A 16,191-nucleotide genomic window follows, 5' to 3' on the forward strand; every position below is an offset into this window, starting at 1 on the left:
AGCCACATGAGAAAACAAGTCCTAGCTCTGATCATTCATGATGACGACTAATGCCCATGCATCTTTTGGGGGTGATTCAGGCTTCCTTAAGATTTTGATCACTTCCATCCTATCCTCTTCCTCTATGGTGAATTTTTGCTTCTTATTTCTTATTACTTCTTTCCTTAGTTGCCTTGGGATATGCTCCAACAGATATTTTCCTTTTGAGGATGAAGGAGTTTGCCCAGTAATGCTTTTTCCTTTATCTCCCCTTTTTAGAGTCCTCTCCTTTAGTACAAAATCTATACCAGGGGTCTTTGTGTATGTAGAGTCCACAGCCCTTACCTCAATATATTGGGAAGTTTTTTGAGGTTGTTCATTTATCTACCCTTCCTTTGACACTTCCTCAAAGGATGTTTGTCATGGCTCTTCCTCTTTCTCTACCTAAACCTATTCTCCTTTGGTGTTTGGAGATAGAGGGGTGATTGATCCCTTGTCTACATAAAATGTGACTTGTATTGGGGATGATGGAACTACCTTAGGTCCTTGTGGTTTGGGTGGTAGCTAACTCCAATCCTCTTATTGAGGTTGATTGGTTGGAGTGTCTCTTATCTTATCCCTGACCAATTCATTACCCACAGGCATGAAATCAAAATCTAACATCTGAAAGACATCAGTGCCCTCCACATCCTATTCATCTAGAGTCTTGATTTTTCTCTTCTTTGCTTCAAATAAGGAGGCTTTTACTTCTTGTGAAGACACTTCTTATATTTTAATCTTAGCTTCTCCTTGGCCTTTTTCAGCTAGTGGTACTTGAGGATCATCTTGAGCTTGTGGGGCTTCCACATTCTTTGGTCCTTGCACATCTTCTTCTCCTATTTTAGGAGGTGCTTAGGTTGCTTGATCTTCTAGCTTAGATTGTTAAGGAGAAGTCTTCTTCCTCTTTCCTTTACCTTTACCTTTTTTATCCCTATAATACCCAACTAATCTATCAAGTTGGTGTACTGTCTCAAGTCCCACTGGCGACTCGATTATAAATGTAGGGACTGTGGCTTTAGCTCCTTGACCTTTAGTTAGACAAGCTTGAGCATGAGAGACCACTATTTGAGGAATTGGATCAAGTTTGAAAGGTCTCTTAATCTAGTCCTTTTTTAATTTGATGACATGCTTTTCCTTATGATTAATGTTCAAGTTCTCTTCTTTGTCAATCTTGGCATTCATAATAGGTCTATCACCAATCTTGTCCCTATTGAACAATGGATCGAGCAGATCCTCTATATCTTGTTACACAATCTTCAATGGAATCTTCATTTTTAAAGCACTTTCTTCTAGACATAGAGTCATCCTATAATAATCCCTTATGCAGATATCATAGTCATCCATTGCGTTCATCAAGTGATCCTCAATCGCATCCTCATGCTAAAACATCTTACCAGCTAGATGTTGTACTCTTCTAATGTTATCAAAATAAGGCCATGGAGAATTATATTATTCTAAGAGATATTGATCTCATTCACACTCAAAAGATAGAATGTTTTGTCTCTCATCCACACTAAATGGTCCTATAGCAATAGGCCACACGCAAGTTATTTTATGCTCTCTTTTTACTCTTTTGCAAGAGTTGTCGAGCAATCTCCAATAGTATAAGCCTATCTAGGATATATAGGGAGCTTCTTAGGATTGACAGTTGTACCTACTACCCTGAAATATGTAAATGTTTGGTATTGGATGTAGTAGGCTCCAACTTCTCAAATCTTAGCCACTGCCTCTTCTAAATCCTCTTTGCATAATCTCCTTTAATGAACCAAAAATTGTGAATATGAAAGCATCATTTACTATCTTGTACTCCTTGTTATGCTCTCGAAGCTTCCTTTTTACTAGCCAAAGATATACTATGTATGGCCATGCATTGGCATCTTGCATATTATCCTTCTTATAGAGCCCTAGATAATTTTTCACCCTTGCAGCTAACAAGTACACCAAGTATGATGTCATGTAAAATTTTCTATTATTCTTCACCACCACTAGTTATTCACCCAAGTTCTCACTAAGAATGGAAGCCCAATCAATTGGAATCTTCACTATTTTGGTAGTCTCAATGAAATGGAGCATCCATATGTTCAAATTTTTAGAAGTGGGAAAACCCATGACTCTACTCAAGAGTATGATCAAATATCCAATATCTTCCTTCATGTATCCTCTTTTCATGTCAATCTTGCCTACTTTCCACCCTAGAGGAGTCTTCTTGATGAGGCGTGATGACTATATGATTTTAGAAGCTTCATCAATATGTTCCCTATACCATCTCTTGGCTTGGTGATAAGTTAATTTGATAAATTGATCCATCCTTGGAATGGAACACTTTCTCTATATTGTTGGGTTAGAGATCTAGGATGATCTCTCTAGTTATGCTCTTTACAACCCTTTCTTTGGGAACATATTTCTCCACTAGTGTCATGACCAATTTTGAGGACTTTACTAAAACTAGATGTGATGTTGTGTTAACTAGTCCAGAGCAAATTAGAGTGGACATCATCAGTGATCCTTTTGTGGTTTTACTACGCAATGTCAGGAATGTGCCCAAATCTATGTGACCCAATTTGGTGTCCCATATTTTTGAATGGTTGTCTTGAAAGTGTGACTTTGTAGGAATACCTTGAAACTTGAATACTATGGGCTCTGGGACCATCTTTTCTAAAAGGGAGAATGATGAAGAATCCATTCAATCTGCACACAAAGAATGTGTATTTGTCCAAAGCCAAAGTAATATCATTAAACTTAAACCCTATCACAAACATGAATAAAACCCAAAACCCTAATCTTCCCATAAACACCTTAAAAACCTAATTTTACCCCTAGAATGCCAAAAGAGCACACCAACTACACCTAAGAGGTGCACCTAGTGTGCTATTTTCTTATCAAAGTTTTTTAATGTGTTTTTCTTAGGAGAGGAACAAAGGTGTGCAATTGTGCACCTTACTTTGGAGTTCTAACATTGTTTTGTGTTTTGTGTAGTTTGGAAGAGGAGGGAAGGTGTGGTGCTATGGTGAAGAGAGTTGAAGGTAACAAAATAAGTGAGGAGGGAGAAGGGTCCCTAGGTTTTATAGACTCGGGTCCCTGCACACCACTTGGTGATGAATAGTTGTGTTGTTGTGCATCACCAAGTGGTGATGCTTTCTCCATACTTAGGAACACTAGTGCACCTATGGAGGTGCACTAGTGCACTTTTCTTCTTTGCAAAAAGACTTAGCCTCCATAATACTAACTTTTGGGAAACTAAATTTTCTAGTCGAGACCCAAACTTGATCAAAACACTAGATAAAAACCCTAAAAAAGACTCAGACCCAAGACTAGGGTTTCCAAAAGCCAAAAAATAAAGTAGGGCATCCCCATTTCTAGGTGAAATGGGGTGTGCATTTGTGAAACCACAACAAATAGCCCCAACAAAAAGGAAGAAATGAAAAAGGCATTTTCTTCATCAACAAACATTCCTCTCATATGTGTCAAATACCAACTGAATCCTGAAAATTACAATCGTATTTTGAGTCAATTTACAGTCAAAACCTTAGAATCTCAAACTCTAATTTCAATGTGTATTTAGTGTATTCATTTCCCTTGACATCTCAGAATGCAATCTATCAAATGTTTTTGACAACTTGGAAACAACATTCCACCCCCTTCTTGTCCATTTGTTAGGAATCTTCATGAAAGTTGTTTACCAATCCTTTGTTTAACCAAATGAGAGAATCAGTGCTAAGGGCTCTTAAAGGGTTGTCACTTTCCATTTGAAGTCATGGGTAACCTTTTAAATACTTTTTTTACACAATTCACAATGTCCCCTTTTGATTCTTCAATGAAGCAATGGTTTTGATTAGATAGCTTATTTAGGATGTGTATCCCTATTATTGGGTTACCCTTTTTAGAATTTGTATAATCCTTCATTCTTAACACCTTTCTTTATTTTTTATTTTCTTTTTGTATCCTGACCATGCTTAGACAGTGTAGCCAAGACATTGGTGTCATTTCTTAGATTCAATCTTTCGTGAACATCCCTTATTTTCCTCTTTTTAGAACCTTTTAGAAACTCTCAAGCCAAAACAATGATCTTAGCAATTCCTTAGAGAGGATCCTTCTATTTGAACCAATGGGTTTGGACTATCCCTTGCTACCTTCCACCTTGGTTTAGCAACACTTGAGATAATCAATTTTTTTAAATTTTCAAAGTGTTCTGAACTTGTCAATCTGCAATTTTGAATTCAAGACTGAAATTCTCGTAATACTATAAGTAACATCCATTCCTCGGTTGGTATAGGAAACAAAATCATAAAAATGTTTTGACAAAGAAATACCTCTTCCCAAAAATTGGAACTAGAAGAATGGTTAGTAAGATATGTCAAGATAGAATCTTGAGTACACCTACCCCTGGATTGACGCAACTCTAAAAGAAAAAACATGATTGAAAGAAAACACACTTGTAGAAATAAACACACATGCAGAAGGAAAAAAAAAAAAATTGCGATCTCTTAGGCCTCAAAGTAATGCTTCAGAAATCACCCATTGACTAGCAATGGAACTAATTCCCCCTGTAAGGAACTCAGTCTAAAAGTGTTTTCTCCTAGAATTTTCACAATCTGATAAGAACCAATCCACAAGCTTTGAAACTTTGTGTGGTTTCCCAGCTTTTCTTTCACTTTTTCCTAGAGTACAACAAGGTTAGATATCCTAAAAGACTTTATCATGGCCCTCTTGTCAAACCCCCTCTTAACAACTAGTTGATGTTTCACCATATGTTCCAAAGCAACTATCTATTTTTCATCCATCTCTAAAAGATTCATCAATTTGATGTGTACTCTCTCAGCATCTTCAACATACCCACTCATGAATTTGAAAATAGGAATCTTGAGGTTAAGTGGAAATACTAGCTCTTGTCAGTTTGTTCATAGAGAATATTTGAGTTGTGTATCCCAATCTTTAGGATTCTCCTTTAACAAATGTCTTATTACCATGATCAGGTTCTTGTTCATAGATTCAGCTACACCATTTCCTTGTAGACAATAATTTGAAGAGAACTTGATAATAACCTAATTTTCCAGTGCCCATTGAGTTAAGAACATTGATGCAAAAGCTAATACATTATCACACACTAGGGAGAACGAAATCCTAAATCTAGTAACAATGTGTTCTTCCAAGAAATTTGTAACCACCTTATCCGCACAATTTCTAAATGTCTTTGCTTTTATCTAGCACGTATAGTAATTAGCAGCTATGAGAATAAAAGTGTGCCTAGTCAATGATGGTGGGTCCACTAGATGGATAAAATCTAGCCCCCACTTTGTGAAGGGGTGTATCTAAAACACTATTGAAGGGGTGTATCTAAAACACTATTTTAAAGGGCATTGAATGATGTCTTTCTCTATTAGCACTAGTCTAACAAATATGACAAGTACACACATGCTCAAAAGTATCTTTGAATATCGTGGGCCAAAAATAACCTGATCTTAAGATCATATGAGTAGTTTCTTCTGTCAAACCATTTCTTGTACCATACTTATTGTAAAATTGTTCCAAAACTTATTTTACTTCCTCACGTTTCAAGAATTTTAGGTAAATCCCTTCATATTTCCTTTTGTAGAATTTTCTATCATGCAACATGTAGGATTCACACTTCATTTTGAGTCCCCTATGCTGTGAACTATTCATCTAACTAGGATACTAATTTTGTAATAGATAATAAACAATATCATAGTACCAGACATTTGTTATTACACCTTGATCAATATCAACTTCAGATACTACAATCTTCTTCTAATATTCCATATTTCTTTCACCATCAAACTGAAATTTCTTCTCATCTTCTATTTGGTTGTCTACTATCATTTTGATAATCTTTGGCCTCTTACTAACTTCATGGGTTGGATCTCTAAATCAAATTCTTGAAGGATTTGCATCCATTTCCCTCATCTCTCACCAAGTTCATTTTGCATCAATAATGCCTTAACTATTGGATCAGGCACAATCACATATACCTTGCTCTTTAGTATATAATGGAAAAATTTCTTTATTGCTTTGATTAAAGAAAAAGATTGTTTGTCGAGGTTAGAATATTTCAACTAAGCATTCTTTAGAGGACAGCTCATAAAGGCAATGGGCCTCTCATCTTCCTTTTCCTTCTTTTTCATGAGAATCCTAGCATATGAATTTTCTAAAGCAAAAGAGTATATTTTTAAGGGTAGTCCATAGTCTGGACTTACTAGTATTGGGGTCATGGAAATCACCACTTTGATGTCCTCAAATGATTTTTTGACCCCTGGAACCCATTCTATTTTAGCTTCCTTTTTGAGTAAATCACTAAGAGGATGAACTATCTTTGCAAAACTCGCTTATGAGTTATTGTACAAAATTTATCTTCCCAAAGAAATACTTCAATTCTTTTCCATTGTGGGGAGGTGATAACTATAGAGTGGATTCAACACTATCAAGATCAATGGATATTCCATCTTCAGAGATGATATGACCTAGTAGCTTTCCTTTAGTAACCCCAAATGAACATTTCTTAGGATTAAGGAATATGTTGTATTTACGACATCTATTGAATACTTGTCTTAGATCAAAAATATGAGTGCTTTGATCCTTTGAAAAGATAGTTAAATCATCCATGTAGATGATTATACACTTGTTTATAAATCCCTTAAAAGCTTCATCCATGGCTTATTGAGATGTAGCTCCTGCGTTAATCAGCCCAAAAGGCATTCTCCTATAGGCAAAAGTTCCCTATTTAGTCATGAAGGTTGTCTTCAACCTATCCTCTTCATTGACCATGATTTGATTATATCCTAAATATCCATCCAAGAAAGACATCATCTTTGAACCATTAATAATTTGTAGAACTTCATCCAGTGAGGGCAAAGTCTAATTGTCCTTTTGAGATGCAAGGTTCAAATTATGAAAATCTATGCAAAGATGAATCTCTCTGATCTTTTTCTATATAGGAACCAAGTTAGCCACCCATGTAGAGTGGAAAATGGGCAAGATGATCTTGGCATCAATCAACCTCTTAACTTCCTTCATTATCATTGGTTCAATGATAAGATTAACAGGCCTTTATCTTTTTTAAAAATGCTTTGCATAGGGTTTCAATGGAATATCATGCATAATAATCTTAGGATCATACATTTTTAGCTCTTCGTAGCTCCAAGAAATGATATCCTTATATTCTATAAGTAATTTGAGTAGATCTTCCCTTTCTTATGCATTGCACACCTTTTTGATCCTTACCATTCTATGATCTTCATCAGTACCCAAATTGTATGAATCACATTCTTTGATCCCCTTTTCTTGGACCGTTCTTTTGTTAAGTGTTGATTTTTCACAATCAAAGATGTGTTCCAACTCAATCATTCCTTTAAGAATAGTGTTGGTTATCAAGTTCAAGATCTCATCTTCATCTTCAAGTTCATCTTCTTCAAGTTTTTTGTCTAGAGTGTCATCAATCTCATACCTTCTAAAGTGGCCATTGCACATGATAAATTTGAGTATATGTTGATCATCTTGAAAGACTTGGAAGTTTATAATATTGTCTGGGATAGATGGGGCAACAACCAATTTGACTGAAAACCTTTTCAATTTCATTCTCTCAACAACTTTTATCTAAAATAGTGAGGCCATCTGCTACCATGTTTTTCTTTCTTGCAATAGACTTTATATTCAAAACCTCAAAATCATCCATTAAATCCCATACTCTTTTTCTATAAGCAAGCAACCTTATCATTGTAGGAGTACACCATTTTACTTGTCTTATAACTAACTGAGAATCTCCCTTGACTATGAGAGCTATGATTCCTTTCTCCAACTTGAAAAGAAGTCCTCAGATCAATACTTTATACTTTGTAACATTATTAGTACATCTTAACTGTAATCGATATGTTGCGTAGAAAGACTTCCTTTTGGGTTGACCAACTCAATGTGCTAGCTCATAATTTGTATTTGGAACCATCAAAGTGAAGTGTCCAAATCAGATCTTCTTTGGGTTTCCTAACCTTATGCTTATTTGTCCTTAGCTTTTCTTTCACTTGAGCCTAGAAGGATTGTTTCTTGGGGGCCCACTGTAGTCTTTCGTGAGGTGGACTTGATGATTCTCCATTGTTTCTCCTTGATATGGGAAGTGTATTTTTTTCTTGTTTATCCTGGATTTCCCCTATCAGTTTTGTAATTTCATCCACTTTGAGTTTAGGATGGATGACTATCGAAGTCCACCCTTGACCTTTCATGTACCATCTTCTTCTTTGAACTTTGATCATTCTAGGTGGAGAAGAAGACAAACCCCCACCATCTAAGGAGGTATCACAGTATGAGGCATTCAATTTTTCAATTTCCTCTTCAACCTTTTTTCATAGATTTGGATATATTTATAAGACTTTGATTTTTTGTGAGTTCATCTTTTGGAATGTTACCACTCTTTACTCCCATCATCTAAGTCAACACCTTAGCAACTACCTCTTGGCAAGATGAATATTCAAACTCTAAATGACTAAATTTTATACAATTGGAAAAATCCTAGAACAAGGAGGATACTGGGGTTAGCTTCTTCTCCTAGACATTGTAAGTAAGCTATCATGTTGGCATCATTGTAATAGCTTGAGCTGGAAGCATCAACCCTCCTCCATTAGGATTGGTTTTCTTAGTGAAGGTAATTGCTTTTTCAAAGACTTTGTCCAATGTTTCAATATCTATTGTAGGAAGTCTTCTTAGAAAAATAACAGTAAGATGGTCCATAGCATTTAGATAAATCTAAATTGCGGCTTCAACTAGTATAGTGTATGGCATTTTTAACTTGCAGTATGCCTTATGAAAGTGATGGTTAAAGTGTGAAACCATCTCAGATGGGTCCTTTTTATTGATATAAATTGCTAATGTATCACAGTTAGATTGATGAAAGTTTTTAATTGTTCTAAGAACAATTTTTTGAAAGTTTCATAGTCTCCAATACATCCAAGTGGAAAATTAACATACCAATTAAAGGAAAATTCCCCCAAAGAGTAGGGGAATAAGTGAAGAACCACATTCTCATTAGCAATCTGCTTTTGGTTGCAAATTTCCTTTAATATCTTGATGTAATCTTCTGCAATTCATGTCTCTTTGTAGATGAACCTTGGGAAATCTTCTTAGGATTCTTAGGAAGATCATTGAGTACATCTATCAAGTTAATTGGTGAGTCTACATCATTTGCAAAAAAATCTAGCAAAGGATTTAGTGGAATGTTGGGTGGTTGTTGTGGAGGCAAAACTGAAGAAGATGACAAAATGTTGAATGGAAGTGGTAGAATTTGGGGGATTCCTTTATCACTGTGAGGCTTATGGAAATGGCTAAGCTTGAGGAACTCGTGTGAACTTGGTGAAGATCTTAAAGCTTGCTAAAATAGGGTTGATAGATTGGAATCCTCCAATTTGCATCAATTCTAGAAAAAGTGCACCTCTGCAAAAGCACACTTTGTCAAAAATAAGGCGCACCTGAAAATTTGGCATACCTGCGCACCTATGCAACTTGGAAATTTAGAAAAAAAAAATTGAACTTGTAAAAAATGAAAAATTTTGAATTTTGCAAAAAATAAATCTTCTATTTCAAATGTTAAGGGGGCCTCCTTCTACCGTCACTTATGTTGAGTTGTAATTTTGCATGATACTTAATAGCAAGAATCCTTTTAAACTCCTCTCTTCAAAAGCTAATCAGAGGATCAACTCTAAGGTTTTGGGTGATCTTGAGACCTACTAGAATCCACTCAGTTGAAGATAAATGTGAATGTTCATGAGGAGGCCTTTGATGGTTCTAAACAATTTAGATAAGATTTGAATCTGCTTGCTATCTAAAAAGAATAACCACGCAAATAGGAATATATTTTTTGTATTTTTCTATTTTTATGATGAATGCAATCTAACAATATAACTATATGAACTCCTAAATTAACCAAGGGGTTAGTAAAGAAAATAATGAAGGTAGGGAACAAGAAATTTAAACAAATAACATGAAAAGTAAATCCTAATGGACATAAGCCACAGAAACAATGCGTCTTCTTGAACTAAGTACTTCAGTAGAATTTGTAGACCTATAGAAAACACTAGAATTAAAAGACCACACAACCAAAACAATGAAATAAAACTATTGGCTCAATTACATTTCATGAACATACATCCATAAAATATAACACATTTAGGCAAGAATCACTACACTCCAAATGCAAGCACCAAAAACATATATTATTGCATCATAATAATGGTGGCCTTGAATACGTATTACATTCTTGAATTTATAAGAAATATTCTCCTCAATTTGTGTTGAGAGTGAGAGATATCTTTATGCAGTCATATGCTTCTAAACTAATAAAACAAATATATTTATCTAAAAACCAACTATCTAACTGGTGCTAAGTAGGACTCCATTCATATTTATATCATTAATTGGATGCATGAGCCATTACATGTCACAAAACAAAGAAAACATGAGAAATTAAGAAATAGAGAGTCTTTAGTTGAAGTAGGAGTGTTTGGAAGTGCCAAAAATAGAAGTTCCATCTTCACTAGGTGTCTGTCAAAGTTAAATTGCTATTAGAATGCATTTTTGATACATGAAAAGATCTAAATTTAGAAATGGTAGTTAACTATCAACACACCTCTAAATTCTTCAGCACTTATGGCAAACCTCTGAAAAAACACCTCTGTGCACCAGCACACTAGCGCACCTCGGAAGATGATTCCAAAAAATGCAAGATTTCACTAAGTGTCAAAATTAAAATTCTGGCTTCTGGGTTTTGTTCCCATTTATACCAAAGCTATGTATGTGTATTTTCCCTTGAATTTCTTAATGATCTCACTGACTTGAGCTGCATCTAGAAAATCTAAGGCTTCATATTTGTCTTTTACTTTCTGCCTATAGTTTCCCACCTTGATCCAAGTCTCTACAAAATCTCCAAGATTTACATCTAGTTATAATAAGGCTTCTTCTATTCTAAATGCTCACCTGATATCATCATCATTAGTAGCTTCCTCAAAAAATTTCTAGAATTTTTCTACTACTACTTCTACCTTTATTAATTTCTCTCGTGCATTGTCCTCAAAAATGTCTAAATACGCATCACTATAATGCTTCTTAGCTTCCAAAATATTCTATTGAATTTGATCCTTGAGGTCATAAATCTCTGCATGTAATGTCTCCATTACTTTATTACCATCTACAATCTTTTCAATCCAATTATCAATATTGTCTAATTCCTCGGTTGTATATACCTCCATCAATATCTGATACCTTTGTCCTTTGATAAACTATAATGCCTACAAATCTCTTGCCCAAGTATGCACTTCATCCATTAAACCAAAATCTTGATTCAACATGACGACTAGCCTATCTGCATTCTCCTACATAATGTGTAACATCTTCAAATTCTCTTGTATAATTTATACACCCTTTTCCTCAAAACTTTCTCTCCACTACTAACAAGCTCTCAAAAATGGGTCCAAGTATACTATAGCCTTATCCTTTCTCTCTAATGTTGTGTTCAAGGTCTCCTTGTGGTGTGTAGGGTCTAAGGGACCAAAAACTTCACTTAGATATCATTTTAGGATCTCATTTTTCCTTTGAAGTGTCATCAATTCTACCCCCTCCTTCTCTAAGCTCCTAAATACTTCATTAATCCTTGTTGTAACCATCAGCTTAGTCGTATCCAAGGTAGGTTTCCAAGGCATAACCTCCCTATTCTAATAATCTCATGGAGTCAATTTTTCAATGTTTGAATGTAGGATGGATAGCCATGTGAGCAAACAAGGCCTCGCTCTAATCACTAGTGATGAAGGCTAATGCTCATGCATCTTTTGGGGGTGACTCATGCCTCCTTAAGACTTTGATCAATTCCATCATATCCTCTTCCTTTGTGGTGAATTTTTGCTTCTTATTTCTTATTACCTCTTTCCTTAGCTACCTTAGGAAATGCTCCAATTCAAATTTGCCTTTTGAGGATGAAGGAGTTTTCCCAACAATGTTTTTTCCCTTATCTACCCTTTCTAGAGTCCTCTCCTTTTGAACGAGATATGTACTAGGAGTCTCTATGTCTATAGAGTCCACGGTCCTTACCTTGGTGTATTGGGAAGTTTTCTAAGGTTGTTCACTTATCTTCCCTTCCTCTGACGCTTCTTTGATAGATACTTGTCATGTCTCTTACTATTACACTACCTGAACTTGTTCTCCTTTGGTGCTTGGAGGAAACAAGTCATTTGATCCCTTGTCTACATAGAATATGACTTATACTGGGGATGATGGAACTACCTTGGGTCCTTGTGGTTTAGTGGTAGCTAACTCCAATCCTCCTATTGAGGTTGATTGGTTGGAGTGTCTCCTATCTTATCCTCAACCAATTCAATACCCATGGGCATGAAATCAAAATTTGACATGTGAAAGACATCAATTCCCTCCACATCTTGCTCATGTATCCATTGTTTCATTTCAACTTTTGATGTTGTAGTCTGAATGGGTTTCTCAGGAATAGATGGAGGTGTGAAGGTGGAGCTTCTTCTGCTTTCTGACTTTTTTGCTCTTGCAAGACAAGTCCCTTGTTTCAAAGGTAGATTTTCCTTTTCATTCTTATCATATTCTTCTTCTACTTCTTCTAGAATAGGTTCAGGGACTGATGGGAAAGGAATCACTTTCCTAATGACCTTTTGTCTCCTCTTTATTGGAGTCTTAATTTTTCTCTTCTTAGGCATGGAGAGGGAGGCTTGTACTTCTTGTGAAGTCACTTCTTGTATTTCAATCTCAACTTCTCCTTGGCCTTGTTTAGTTGGCATCACTTGAGGATCATTTTGAGCTTGTGCAGCTTCCAAATTCTCTGATCCTTGCACATCTTCTCTTATTTTTAGAGGTGCTTGGGTTGCTTTCTCTTCTTAGGATAATTCCTCTTCCTCTTTCCTTTACCATTACCTTTCTAAGCCCTGTAATACCCAACTAGTCTATCAATTTGGTGTGCTATCTCAAGTCTCACAGGCAACTGGGTTGTAAATGTAGGCACCATGATCTTAGCTCCTCGACCTTTAGTTAGGTGGGCTTGAGCATGAAAGACCACTATTTGAGGAATTAGATCAAGTTTGAAAGGTATCTTAATCCAATTCTTTGCCAATTTGATGGCATTCCTCACCCTATGATTAATCTTTGAGTTCTCTTCTTTGTCAATCTTGACATTCATAATAGTTCTATCACCAATCTTGTCCCTATTGAATAATGGATTGAGCAGATCCTTCATATCTTGTTGTATAATATTCAATGGAATCTTTATCTTTAAAGCACTTTCTACTAGATATAGATTCATCCTACAATAATCCCTTATGCGGATATCATAGTCATCCACTACTTTCATCCAGTGATCCTTAAGCACATCCTCATGCTAAAATATCTTACCAACTAGATGTTGCACTCTTCTGATGTTATCAAAATAGGGCTATGGAGAATTATATTCTTATAAGGGATGTTAATCCCATTCAGACTCCAAAGACAAAATGTCTTGTCTCTAATCCACATTGAATGGTTCTATACAAATAAGTCACACCCAAGTTATTTTATGTTGTCTTTGTACTCTGTCATATACAGACAAGAGTTGTCGAGAAATCTCCGATAGTATAAGCCTATCACTAGGATACCTAGGGAGCTTCTTAGGATTGACAGTTGTACCTACTACCCTCAAATATGTAAATGTTTCGTATTGGATGTAGTAGGGTCCAACTTCTAAAATCTTATCCGTTGCCTCTTTTGAAATCCTCTTCACATAATCTCCTTCAATGAACCAAATAATTGTAAATATGAAAGCATCATTTACTATCATGTACTACTTTTTATTCTCTTGAAGCTTCTTTTTTACTAGCTAAGGATATACTATGTATGGCCATGCATTGGCATCTTGTATACTACCCTTCTTATAGAGCCCTAGATAATCCATCTCCCTTATGGCTAACAAGTACACCAAGTATGATGTCATGTAAAATTTTCTATTTTTCTTCACTGCACCAATTGCTCACCCAAGTTCTCACTAAGAATGGAAGCCCAATCAATCAAAATCTTTGTCATTTTGATAGTCTCAATGAAATGAACCATCCATATGTTCAAATATCTAGAAGTGGGAAAACCCATGACTCTACTCAAGAGTATGATTGAATATCTAATATCTTCCTTCATATATGCTCTTATCATGTTGACTCTGCTTGCTTTCTACCCTAGAGGAGTCTTCTTAATGAGGTATGATGACTATTTGATTTTAGAAGCTTCATCAATATGTTCCCTATACCATCTCTCCACTTGGTGATAAGTTAATCTAATAAATTGATCTACCCTTGGAAGATGGAACACCACCTCTATATTGTTGGGTTAGAGATCCAATATGATCTCTCAAGTTATGCTCTTTATGACCCTTTCTTCAGGAACATATTTCTCCACTAGTGTCATGACCGATTATGAGGACTGCATTGAAACTAGATGTGATGTTGCATTAACTAGTCCAGAGTGAATTAGAGTGGATATCATCGGTGATCTTTCTATGGGTTTATTGCACAATGCTAGGAATGCACCCAAATTTGTGTGACCCAATTTAGTGTCCCAAACTTTTGAATGGTCATCTTGAAAGTGTGACTTTGTAGGAACACCTTGAAACTTGAACACTATGGGCTTTGGGAGCATCTTTTCTGCAAGGGAGGATGATGAAGAAGCCATTGAATCTACACAAAAAGAATGTGTATTAGTCCAAAGTCGAAGTAATATTAATAAACGTAAAACCTATAATAGACACGAACAAAACCCAACACCCTAATTTGCCCAAAAACACCTTTAAAATGTAATTTTACCCTTGAAATGCCAAAAAGAGCACACTAGCCACACCTGAGAGGTGCGCCTGGTTCGCTATTTTCTTATCAATTTTTTTTAATATTTTTTACTTAGGAGAGGAACAAAGGAAGTAGTGCACCTAATTAGGTGCACTACTATGCACCTTAATTTAAAGTTCTAAAAAAATTGTTGTTTTGTGCAATTTGGAAGAGGTAGGAAGGCGCACATGTGGAGGTACGGTGCTATGGTGAGGAGATCTGAAGGTAAGATAATAAGTGAGGAAAAAGGGTCTCGAGGTTTTATGAACTCGGGTCCCTACGCACCACTTAGTGTTGCGCTACCCATACTTAGGTGCACTAGTGCACCTATGGAAGTGTGTTGGTGTGCCTTTTTTTCTTTGCAAAAAGACTTAGCCTCCAAAACACTAACTTTTGGGAAACTGGGTTTTCCAATTGGGACCTAGACTTGATCAAAACACTAGATAAAAACCCTAAAAAAGACTTGGACCCTAGACTAGGGTTTTAAAAAGTTAAAAAATAAAGTAGGGGGTCTCCATTTCTAAGCAAAATATGGCGTGTGTTTGTGAAACCACAACAGATAAAAGGAATGTGTGTTTCAAAACCAGCATTACATTAAACAAAAGAATCATGCATGCATAACTAGTTTTACATTTGAACAAAGGGTCCCCTTATAGAATGAAGAATTTGTACTTGTGGTTTATCTTAAGAAATTTCAGCAGATACAACCTAGTCTACCTAGCTTTTGAAAATAGAAGGCTAAACTATGAGTTTCAACATTAACTTGAATGGTCTATTTAGACCCATTGATTATTGTCACAATATTTTAAACATAACCATATAAGGAGTGAGTTAAGATGTATATAGGTTAACCTTCCATAAACTATAAACTACAGTACAAAGGTTGCACTAGGGTATTACAGTATTGTAATTATAGAAAACTACCTTATTTGCCTATGTGGGTGTATGATGGCAAAGAGTTGTATTAGGTGGAGTATTCCTCCAATGTTCAGACACCTTGGACATAGTTCGATAGTACTTAACTATTTTAAGACATTATATGTTAACTCATGAGGCTCATTCCCTTGCAAAAGCCTCTACCACAATGACATTACCTCTAAACCATGCAAAGGATGTTGAAGTGGTTCCCAACCTTGAAACACTCTTATAAGCAATGGCAAGGCAAATGCAATTGCAATACATATATTACTATTATTTATGTGTGTATGTATGTGTGTGTGTGTGTGTGTGTGTGTGTGTGTGTGTGTGTGTGTGTGTGTGTGTGTGTGTGTGTGTGTGTGTGTTTATGTACATGTACATGTACATATGTATATGTATATATACATAT

The sequence above is a fragment of the Cupressus sempervirens genome, chromosome 8 (genome assembly GCF_028749045.1).
Source record: "Cupressus sempervirens isolate cs-2001-9-10 chromosome 8, ASM2874904v1, whole genome shotgun sequence".
NCBI lineage: Eukaryota > Viridiplantae > Streptophyta > Pinopsida > Cupressales > Cupressaceae > Cupressus > Cupressus sempervirens.